The 12,258-nt window shown below is 42.6% G+C and overlaps 1 protein-coding gene across 2 annotated transcripts in view; it reads left to right on the top strand.

Moving 5' to 3' along the window:
• The window catches only part of LOC110987538 (LIM domain transcription factor LMO4.2-like), a 53,407-nt gene that overhangs the window by 12,178 nt on the left and 28,971 nt on the right, over nt 1-12,258 (top strand). The gene's annotated exons all lie outside the window — the stretch shown is intronic.

Below are 12,258 nucleotides of genomic sequence, written 5' to 3'. Positions count from 1 at the left end.
GGAGAAATGCTGCCGTTAACGTTTGGATATGACAATGCCTGCACAATATCAAAGGGCACGAAAAACATCATCCGGGTACACCCACACACACAAGTGTGTATTTGCCTGCAACTGGGGACCCCCTATTGTTCCTCTTTTGTTTGTACTCTAACTTTTTTAGAAGACCATCCATATGTTTTGTACACAGTTGTCAATCGGGGACCCTCTGTCAATCGGGGACCTTATTATCCTCTATTGTTCAGGGTCCCCAATTGCATGCAGAAACAAACTCACACCCACCTACCATACATCTCCTTAAAGGGCAGCAGCGTTCAATGCAACTACATGGTATACAAAAAGGCTTCGTTCAATGACAGCTATTTAAAGAACCTTACTTCAGTAAACCACTCGCAGCCGTTTCACGCTGACTTTCTGGTTAGTTTGAGCATGTATCTGCTCTGCCGCAGTTCACGTTTAAATCCTGACGTTTTCCAGCACTTCGTCGGTCGGGTTCGGCTGACTATTACAGCTATGCTTGTTGAGAGATGCATGACAATCGTCAAAAGCCAGCCCTCTCTCTAATTAACCTTAATTAAGCCAGCACGACCCTGCAAAGTGGAACTGCACGTTTGGCACGCAATAAACCCCCCGCGCGGGAAATTCTGCACTTTTTTCCACTCCGACAACGCATCCACCATAATAACTAATTTTGCCTGCGCGCTGTATTCACAAATCGTCCGGATTGCCAGTCGTGTTGGCTTGGCGATATTGAAAGTTGCAATTAATCAAAAGGTGTTCATTGATAGAGGCTCGCCTTGATTAAACGGTGCAGGCAATAATGCCCAACTCACGTGACGCACATATCTATTTACCCTGCCGATGTTACTCAATTCTGCATAGTCAGTTTCAATTTTGTTGGGGCGTTGTGGACACTGACAGTAACTTCTTGGATCAAACTTATCCAAATAATTCATTTCCTGCTTAGACTCTAGGCAAAAAAAGGTTCGCGCCAATGAATTCTGAGCCTCTGGCGTGGAGACGGGAGCGCCGCGCCACCGTGGCATTCAACATCTTTGCCCGACTGAAAGCAATCACCACAATGAATGGGTATGAGAAATTTGGATATTATACCTATATCTATAGGAGTCCAGCAGGCTACCTGGGGCTGAATCTCGTATACACACTTTCCTCAATTAGCTGGCGTCAGAATCAGCTGTCTTGTTAGCAGCACAACGCTTTGACCATGCTCGCCCGAGCCCCGGTCCTTGTCCAAGAGAAAAGTAAACAGCCCCGGCCAATTTGGAGAGTGCATTCATAGCTTGTACAAACCTGAAATTGGACTTGATTTTTCTTGACTGAGGAGCTTTCTCGGGAGGGGAAATGTCGAATTCTGTGTTGAGTATCTGTCAGGCCCTGGGGTGTGTGTGCCAATCAAGTCGGCCTCGGTAATGGTTCACCTGCCATCCCTGTATCCCGCGTGCAGGACAGAGCGTGTGATGACTGCACACTACAACCCCTCTGCAACTGGCAGAGGGATAAACACGTCTAGCTTTGGCTTCGAAAATTCGACCCAGACAAAAACAGAGTAGGCCTGTAGTCGGTTTGTTTGCCGCCAATTCTTCCGTGGAAAAGACCTCGACCCTTCTGGTTTTACTGCTTAAAGTATTCAGAGATCAACCAGCATTCTGATTATTAATTTACTTCCTATTGATGTTTCCATTGTTTTCATGACGATCAATCAGGGTCATTGATCAATTATGTGGGGTCTCTGTAAATCAAGATAGTTACCGATCGACCTTCAGCCCTTGTACATTTGTAGTTAGACTTCTGTGGGTACCTGTGGGTACCTCCTTTAATGACGGCAACAGTGAATGAACCAAACTGAAAACAATCTTCTCATCGAATTCATGTTGACCTGAAGGCATGAACATATTAAGTGTCAGGACAGAAGTACTGTACAATGCACAGTCTTTCGTTTCCAGACCGTAAATAAGGTGAAATGCTGGAACATGGAATACCTCTCGTAGGGCAGTGCTCCCATTTTGAAGATATCCTTGGGCACAGTCACGATCACATTTGTTGTTATGCGATGACGAAGACACAGCTTTCAGTATTTATAGCCGTATACATAGCCTAGTTTGAGCCTCTTAGCTCAGTGCACGTGTTCTGATAAATTCTTTTGATAAAATTATCTTCTGATCCTTTGTAGCTTGAGAATTTCAGGCCTTTTTTCGAAGGTATTTACTGCTAAGAGTAATTCGGCTCATTTTCTTTGGTTTCCTGTAAACTTACCAGATAGGAGAAACATCACAAGTTGCCCCTCATAATGTGGCTCTTTTAAAACGTGACTTTTCCGAGTGTTTTGTTGTTCAAAAATTGAATGCCTAAAACTGCTCAAAAGGATGCAATCGTCATTCTAAAAGAGTAGGATAGTCACTTGGAAAGAGTTGTCCTCCATATCCTGGCGCGAATGGGGGTGGGAGTCCCCCCCCCGTGCTGTCTGAGACACCCCCCATGAAGTGGGAAAAATAATAACAAACAAGTAAAGTAAGTACAACAATACTATTATTTATCCACAAAAATGAGACATTAACCAAAAAAATCCCCGGCCTACGGCCCGGAGAAATTCCTGGATCCGCCCCGTATATGGCTCTGATAATGGAGCGAGCGGATTCGCACTTTTTACATCTAGATAAACAGTTAGTGCTCTGTACTTAAAGATGCGGTTTTGCGGAGTAGTTATCGGTGGGTTACAACACTGTTAAGAGGTTAAGGTGTAATTTTCAAATGTTGATTTCCAACCATGGCCGGAAGTCTGCTGTTCTGTCCTGTTTGAATGGACTGAGAGAAATCCCCTCGAAAGCGGTGCATCATCTGCAAACAGCACATCAAAGACGTGCACCGTATCTAAGCAATTCCACGGTAAAGACATGGCATTTTGACGAAATAAATTGTAACTGAACATTCACTGAAAAAAATATTTGCAACTTAAATTAAGTTGGTACTTCAGGTATTGCAACAGTGGTCCTTTTTTAACTTTACCCCGACAAGGATTCACATAACATCCCTTTTGATGTGTGTCAAAATGTCATGCCGCTACCTTGGAATTGCCAATCCTTGTTATTATCCTCGTCGGTCCTAGCACTTTAAAGACAGTGAACTATTCACTTCATCTCTGGGCGCCTTACGTGATGCGACAACGTTGTTGGGGTGGAATTAAGCGTTTTGCATCGATCTTTGATATTCCTGCGTCCAGCAAGCCATCTTCCGTCCTGCCTCGGGCCGACCACAAACGGGCACATGGTCACGTGACGTGCAGTCCCAGGTCTGCCTGTCATGCTCCAATCGCTATATAGCTTCGGAGGTAATTGAATTTTTTTGCAGGAGTGGCCCTGCAGCGCCAACAGTGCATGCTGCACTTAGTGGGGCTGGTTTGCCGCTGGACTATGTGGATATGCCTGCTGCGATCGCTTTCTATTCTGTGCCAAAAATATAGAGCCCACAGTTTCATCTCGAGCAATTTTTTGGGGGTGTTCTATAAACTTCGGTGCTGTGTTTATTGGTGCATAAGAGGCAACGAATGAAGAAAAAAATTCCAATAAAAGCGTCCGAGGATTGTCCGTCTACAATAAGTTTCCTCGGGACGCCAGGAGCCAGGGAGTTTGGAACAGGCGGGTTAATTTCGCCAGGATCGATCGGTGATTGTCACTGGGAGGAATGTGAACCCAAGATTGCCCTCAAGCCCAACAATACTCACAACTCTGCTCTTTGCAAATTTGACGGGCTTTGTTTTTTTCCCACTGGCTGGCGGAGGTTAAAGGAATCTGGATGAAATTAGCCAGGAATTAGGCCACATAGACAAAAACCAACCGTCTCTTCTCGTTATATATGACTTTCAGTACTTTCGGTTTAAACATTAAGTTTGTATGCAAATTTACAGTGCCAGAATGTAAAGAATTTGGCTGCTTTCCACTGCAATTTTAATTTTGTTATATTCAGAAATATCACGTGCTATTAATTTCTGAGCTATTACAAATGATGTAGATTAAAAAGAGGCTGCAGTGAAATAAAAATGGACGAGAGTATATAGAACCCGTCAAAGTTGATCGACGCAGTCAATTCGTGGGGTCTGTTATATTAGTGGACGATGATTAGTTAGAGTGTCATGTTACCATAAGATTAATCAACCACTCCATCTGTGTACGCTCACCATCTGTACCACCTTCAATTTTTCATTGTAATTGCCTGCCACGAACAAATTTAAAACTATATGTTAACCCTGTAGTTGGGCAAAATCCAAGCTTTGACAGCTTCATCAGAAAAAAATGTATTTTGTTCCAACTCCAGTTTCTCCGGCAAAACCTCTTAAACGATGGTTTGGTTTGGTGACAAAATGTGGCGATTGGCATGAGTTTAGAGTTACAATGTCGGGTTTAGTTAGACCATAGAGCAAGGACCCAGGTTAGACTGTTGTCTCCTCACAAGCCGGGGTGGGTTGGTGGTAGCTGAACTTTTAAGCCGGAACCACATGCGAACCAGCTTAGTCAATTTCTTTCGGTTGGTTATTCCAGGTTTTGCTTTCATACAGAGGCCTCATAGTGGTATGGCGAGACAAAACTTAAAAGCAAAAGGGGATTGATAAACAAAAGAAAGAGAACACAATTAAACCAGAAAGATAAAAGTAAACCAGTGAATCGCGTGGAATTAAAAACAATCGAAAATAACGAAATAAATTATATGGGATAAGAGTTAGCATGATTACCAACAAATAAGTTATAATTTAACTTTAAAACGGCCGTGAATATGCATCACACTACAAACACTTAGCAACAGAGAATTAAAAGGTTACAGCAGTAACGTGTTGTGTAACAAAAAGGACCGAGTTAAGTGCATTGTCGTCTCGGTAACTTCGTCGTTTTTGCGCCATGTGTGCAGACATAATTAAGTACTGCATTTTGTCACAATAACTTCAAAACAGGTGTTTTGATGAACAGTTAAACAGGCATTCACATAATTTAATCTCATTATGTGAAACTTTTAAGATGAGAAATGAGTGTATTTTAACACTCTTAAAACGAACATAATTGAAATGTGTAGCTGGGTTGCAATATGATTAAGCTGAAAAAAAAACTGATGCCTCCTGCATATTAAAGTGTGGAGGAGCCCGTGATATCACAGCAAACAGTACAAATGTTGCCTCCATTGTGCCCGGTGTTGATATCAGCGCCTCTGTCAGACTGGTGGTAGAGTATCAATAGACTGGCTCGGGTAATTGAGGAGATTAGTAAGGATGCGTTAGTAATTAACCACTAATGGCATTATTGCGACTTGCACAACCAGCTGACGGCGTACGCGCGTGTGTGTGCTTGTAGCGACGGCCATAGGCTGTCCTCGTTCTCCGGTCGCCAAAGGCAGGCATTCACATTCTGTTGGCATAATTTGACAATAATTTAATGAAGTGGGAGCGAAAATAGAATATATACGGTTGGAGTGTCACAGACAGATAACCATTGATACCCGTTTAAAGGGTTTTAAAGTAATTGATAATGAATGGTTTTGTACATAGTGTGCTCAAAACCACAAAGCAACAGTTATTTTCTCTCAGAAGAATTGTCAGAAACTGTTTCGTTTTTGATATCAAACTGAGCTTAGAATATCATCTTTTCGAAACTGAAAGCTTCATTTCTGTCCGATGCGGAGATAATCTGGATTGCGTGAAACAACTGTTTTTCCGTCAACAAACAAACAAACAGCAGCCTGAAATGATTCAAAGTAGTTAACGATATAAGTAACAAGAATGGCACCTTGTCACAAATTGACTGATAAAGCAGTAAAAAAAGGGGGGGAATCGAGGAGAAATCTCATTTAACCGATTTTAATGCTGATGGAAATCATTATTAGTCATCGATGGTCTTGGAATCAACCTGCCCTTGGCCGGAAATCCTTTAATGGAGTGCATATTCTCGAGGCCATGTAAGACGAACTCCCTTGCGCGATGTTTGCGACAGAATCATCGAGTACATCACCGTTCATTTAATAGAGCACCAATATTATGGTGCACTGTTGAATAACTGATACTCTTTGCATTTGCGCTTAAGTGGCAGTTTATTCTGAATCACTGAGCAGTGCTATGTTAATGTGAGTGCATTTTGATAAGTCTCAGTATCATGCCCTGTAATATGCACATGTATATATTTCCAATGGCCTGCGCGGTAAAGCCTATCACAATATAAGGATGTACTGCTGGGAAAGAGAACGCCCAATAAATCGAAATTGAAGGTCATTTTGTGCAATTGCGTTAGAAGGAAGATGGGATTATTGGGATCCGTTACCGCCAAGATATTTCCCCAGTATTACTGTCTGGTTCCCCACCCCCGAACCGACTCCCTATTAGTTTGAACCGTCTTGCACTCGTTTCAAAATGATTCTTACAACATTCAAACACGCCCTCCTCGTAGGCTATGATGGCAAAATCAGTCCAAAAACGGAGGCGATTTCACAGACCGTAGCGCGAATGTTTTAAAGACGATAACCACGAGCAGTTTTGCTCGACTGAGCTAAATTTCTACAGATGTGCTCGACATTGATGTGTTCACGAGCATGAAATTCCATCCAATTTAAGTTAAGCCTGTCATTGCGAGGACAAGATGGCTTGGTGGGGTCCAGTTGCTCCCTCTTGTACACAGGGTTCACGGCCAGCCTAACAATTTCTTAATACAGATCAAACAAGTCGACATTTTTTCATTGATGAATTTTCAGTAAGGTAGGCCTATGCAACCTTTTTGGGACAGCTCAAGAACCTACAGTCCGTGTTTTCTTTTCTTGTTGAGTGTAAATGTGCTTACACTCTATAAACTATCGGGTCAGATGGACCCGGACTGCGGGTTCAGTGGGACCTGATCCTTTTTGGGGGGTCACAAATGACCCTCTTCTGGGTCATTCTGACCATTACCCGGGGAAGAGTAAGGTACCACGGGACCCGGATCAATCTGATCTGGGAGTTTTTAATATGTAGCAAATTAATTTAATGCCCTATGCACCAGTCAGTGAGAACCAGGCATAAGCAATATGTGATGGACGTTGTACGCTGGTATAACCTAAAGGTGTTAAGCAATTCTTTTCTGTGCTTAGCAATACCCTAAAATTATAGCTGCAGGTTTAATTATGATCTGAAGCTTTGGAGGTGTGACATTTTAAGGTAGATGACAGCTTTCAGGGATGTATTTTTCTTTGAAGAAGAATGGTTCTCAAAACAACTGGAATTGAGTGCACTCTCGAACATATTGGAAAGCGTACTCTGCATGTCTTCAGGAGGAATGCTGGCCTGCTGCTTAGGTGACGACTGAAGTACTATGGTGGAGGATTATGAAGTGGCTGCGGTGGGATGCTTGTCTGGTAGAGCGTGGATGTGTGGCTGGAAGAATGTTGGTCCGGTAGACGGAGCTTGGAGGCGACTGGGATTGGTTGCATGCAGAGCTGTATATAGAGAGAGTTGCGACATGGGGGTGTCAATAGTTGGAATCAAAATGGTGGATTGTGCGTGGATCGATCCACACGGACAATTGGCACACGATAGCTGCATGCTGTACTGCACGCATGGTGAACCGCCATTTTGGTTCTAAAGTCTGAAATTGGCGCTACTCTCTCTAAATATACAGCGCTGGTTGCATTTGCATCGCAGGCCCGTAGGCTGTGAGGGTTCGAGGAGTTCGAACGAACCCCCCCTCCCCCTGCTCGCTTCTGAGTTCCACTTGTTGGTGGTCTTTTTTGTGTGTGTACTTAATATTTTAAATATACCGTAATATATTCGCATACGAGCCACGGCTTATACGTTGATTCTTAAGCTCAAGGTGACCATGATTCTGCATATTAATGAATCAATCTCTAGTCATATGTACCGTCAGGAAGTTCCGGCAAATATCCACATTTCAGGTGTTTCAAAGGGTTTGAAATCAATGTATTTTTGTTAAGTTTATTCAATATTGAAAACTACAGTGTACAAGTCTTACACGCTACCTTTGGTTCGCGACAGACATGCAACTTTTCAATGTTGTTTTCCAAAGCACATTGTGATAGGCCTTTGTATGAAAATATGTGTTCACAGTGCCAAAACACCCCCCCCCCAGTCTCTGGTCAGGCAAAGGGCCTGCACCGGGCTGTGTAAGTAGCCTGTAGTGTTAGGACTTGAGTTGTGCAGAGCAGATGACATCGATGTGGAAACCAGTGTCCTGGGTATGAGAATATTCCCACCACCGGTTCTTTTCAGCACCACACTTCTTAAGAAAGAGACACACGGTTGAACGCGAATTCTATCGTATCATCTATCCGGGCTGCAGGTTTATTTCTCTGGCATCAACTGGGAAAAATCAACCCTATCTTTCACTTGTGTCACTTGTAAACGTGTTGCGCACAGCGCTTACACATTATAGCATGTAGGCCTAGCGGTAGTGGACTGGTATTCTGTCTCTTCATTGGCTCCAGTTAGTTGTGCTGTTGAGCAGAGGCACTTGACCACGCACGGTTTCACGTTGACTCATATCTCGAAGGTAACCACCGCGTCTTGATTTCCTCAAAGGATGCCGTATTTCAATGAGGGAATTGATCCATGCGGCACCGTGGCAAACGAGTCTGTAACTCTAGCCTTGCCATTCGATTCAGCGGACGCTGAAACTCTGGTTTTGGTATCGCGGGAAAGGACACTCTGCAAAATTTGGTTCTTGGTGGCGAGCAGAGGGCTTGCGGCGAAAACTTAACTGAATGTCACCAAAATTGGGGACAGTGATTGTGTTTCGACTTTGTATAGGTTTGGCCGTGAAATTATTTGATTGCTTGCACATTTCACCGATGCATTCTGATTTGGAGATCTCGACATGCAGCCCTCCGTAGACTAGTTTTGCCCTTCTCGAGCTCTGCCTGATCTGCTCGGAGTCGTGCCTCGGTAATATCGTTTTCGACCGTGGGGAACGACCACGTGCAGCCCGATTCTAGAGGCAAATTCTTTGAATACAATTCGTTCAATATGATAATGGCGTACGCGCACATGCGCTCTGCATTAGGTCACTAGTTTTCGCAACTTGTAAATTGAAAGGTGATTTTTTTTTCACTGATAACCGCAATACACTCGGGGAGGACGTAAGAATAATGCCACTGGAGTATATTGTCTTTGTTTACACTTTTGCAGGATTGTCATTACGTTTGGTGTATCGGGGAAACCCACCACTCCTATTTTGGAGAAAACGAGCCTTGCGTTGTTAATACTATAGCCTGGTCAATTCAGTGTCCGCTAAGTTGATTAAGTGGGTAAACTTAGTGGAATCTTCCTTTCGTAACCATAGTTACACCTCTTGGTCGGCATTTACATAAGAGAAAGGGAAAGCTTTGGATATTATTGAAGCCGTTTTAAAATAGCTAAGCGTATTGGCGAGGAAAGTAAAAAATACTTATATTTAAAGGACAGTGGTCTTGAGGAATTTCACGCTTCCTGTTCATGTGTACCAACTCGTATAAGATAGTTTCCTTTGCATCATTTTATCAAGTTCAACTCCTTTTATTTAGGGACACCCTTGACTAGCCAGTCAAGTCGAATGGCGTTACATGTATTGCGGTATTCCTTAAGTGATTAGTTCAGGTAGTTAAATTACCATAACATGATTTTAATGACGTCCGACCGGCTCTGTTCACATTCAAACCTTTTTCTTCCATATACATTTTCGTCGGAGTCGCCTCGTGCGTGCCTATTGCATTATGTGTAAAACTTCTTGTCATTTACAGTACCTAAAGTTATTATTGTCATATAGAATCCGCGGTGTATTATTGGGCCCCATTAACTCTCTCACTGAATTAACCGCTGCAATAACCGCCTCGGGTAATGAAGTACGTATAATGAACTCGGTAAACACAGCGAACACTGGCGCTGCTCGGTAGTCAGGTCCTTCAACCAGCGACAATTTTTTTTTCTATTAAATAACAATCGAATATTGATGGGCACCTGCGTTAACAGCAAGAACAATAATTCTGCGTCCCCCCCATGATCTCAGAGACAGTTAATAATAACAAAAAACAGCTCAAAAGTTTGTTTGTGTCTCGTATGTGCTCTTCTTGGATACGATACTTTTACTCACAATCGAAAATGCCACGCCAGACACGTTTCATCTTACGGAGGATGCACTTCAAAGAATTTAATCATAGTCCATCTGAAAAATTATCTTCATAATTACTCCGGACTGGGGGAGTAGCATGTCTATTAGACACGACTACCGGGAAACTAACAACACAAGAATCTGTTGGGTCCTTGCTTGTCTGAATTACTGTGATTCTTCCCAATCAATATTACAGAGGTTTCATTGTTATATTAACAAAATGAAATCAACCTTAATTTCATTATGGTCAATCGTGGAGTTATTAAAGGAAGTAGTTTTTAACCTTGAAAACAATGACTTCAGCGTGGTCTCGAAAGGAAACGGATGAACATTCGCTATGTCAAACCGATTTGAACAAATAATTTTGGGCCTATACATAAATACACCGCTGAGTTTGATATATGGTATGAAATACGAAGCACGACGCCTGTATGATTGATGGACCGTCGATCACATGCCATTTTGTCCCAGCGCACGGCGCAGCCACTGAGAAAAATAGGCCTAGTTCTGTTCCACGATCACAGAAATTTTTTCACCCGTAGTAGATGCAGGGATTTATTGAGGCTGGAATTTATTCAGGTTAGTCACGGATTTTTCATGATAAGTTCAAGCGTTCTATAAAACGAGTAACGAATATTTCCATATTTATGCAGTGGAAAGAATAATTCATCGCCTAACAAAATGGAACATTTCGTCTGCAACCTCATGCTCTACTCTTATTGATGCACTTACTTTAAAACGCTCATTATTTGTTGACGCTCTTTGTAAACAAGACTATGATTTCAAAGTTCTAGACCTACCCATACAACAAGACAATGAAGACTGATCTATGACCAAAAGCTCGAAACAAATTTGGCATGTTTTGCATTACCCTTCAAAAGGAAATAGATTTGTGAATGAAGGTTGTTGAGAGGATAAAAGGGCAGATTCACCGAAACGCGGAAAGTTCTGAAATTCTTCATGTGCGGTGCTAATTAATTCTGTATCAGTTTTGTTTCGGGAGTTATATTTAGCCAAGGGTTAATTGCTATCGGAAGGAAACGAAACAAAGTGACAACTGACTCTTAAAAAGGTCATTTTATTTGTTGTGTGTGGTGCTACTTGAAGCGTTTTAAGCGAATGGATGCTGCAGCTTATATGTCAATAACCTTACAGTGTTATCGGACTATTACCAATTTGATGTAACAGGAATCGTTGATGGAGTTCAAAATATTTCAGACTTCACCATTGTTTTGTGATTGTTTTATGATCGCACGGGCAAAAGGGAAAATACCCCAGACGTCATATGCTGCTTGTGTGCAAATGTTTGTGTAAAGAACGTAGCATATCGCCCGGACTTAAAAAACTAATCGCAAAGAAATCCCCTTACACCAGCAAACTAGATAAGGCCGTGCGTCACAATCAAAGCCCGCATGGGGTTCAATTCCACTCTAATCAAGTTGGGGGTCCTCACCGTAAAAATGTGGAGTAATTAAATGATTTTATCCGGGGAAGCTTGGCCAATATTGCGCGTGGATATTGACTGCTTGGGTCCGGGCGCTTTAGACGCGCTTTAATTTCCTGCGAGGACAGCTGCTAAGCCTGGGCCAATAATATAGCCGACCTGTTTGGGCTGCAGTGCTTTTAATTACACTTGTGTGATTTCGGAATTGGCCGGGATAATGGAGGTTCTCTTGAATCGCTGTGGATGAAGCAGGTAATTGGGCTTTGCTATCTCATCAATCATGCACCTATACAAATAGTAGTCACCTTCCCAAGTAGCCATGGACGTATAATACTACAGTGCACGATAGCCTGTAATGAGATGTATCTACAGTTTGCTAAATTGCTGTTTTATTTAACCAATCATCGGCTGAGAATATTTAAGCACCTTTCTTACAAGGCTGTTATTCCTGGTCGAATATTTGTGTACACAAGTTGCCTCTGTGATAACTTGTGTGCATAATTATTCAGTGTGCAGATCTCGGTTTAACATCATGATAATAATAAATGGCCATTTGGGCTATTTGTTATTGCAATATGTGGGCGTGGATTGACGCGGAAGGGCGGGATTCCCCCCCCCCTTTCAATGGGTCAGGGTTAAAGGACTTGATACGCCATCCCCCCACACACGCCCATTGTATAACACACAAAGCCAAGC

This window comes from Acanthaster planci, linkage group LG11 (genome assembly GCF_054643075.1).
Source record: "Acanthaster planci isolate LZ-2023a linkage group LG11, COTS_SCS, whole genome shotgun sequence".
Lineage (NCBI taxonomy): Eukaryota > Metazoa > Echinodermata > Asteroidea > Valvatida > Acanthasteridae > Acanthaster > Acanthaster planci.
The sequence above is the reverse complement of the archived record's forward strand: the minus strand, read 5'-3'. Positions and strand labels throughout refer to the sequence as shown.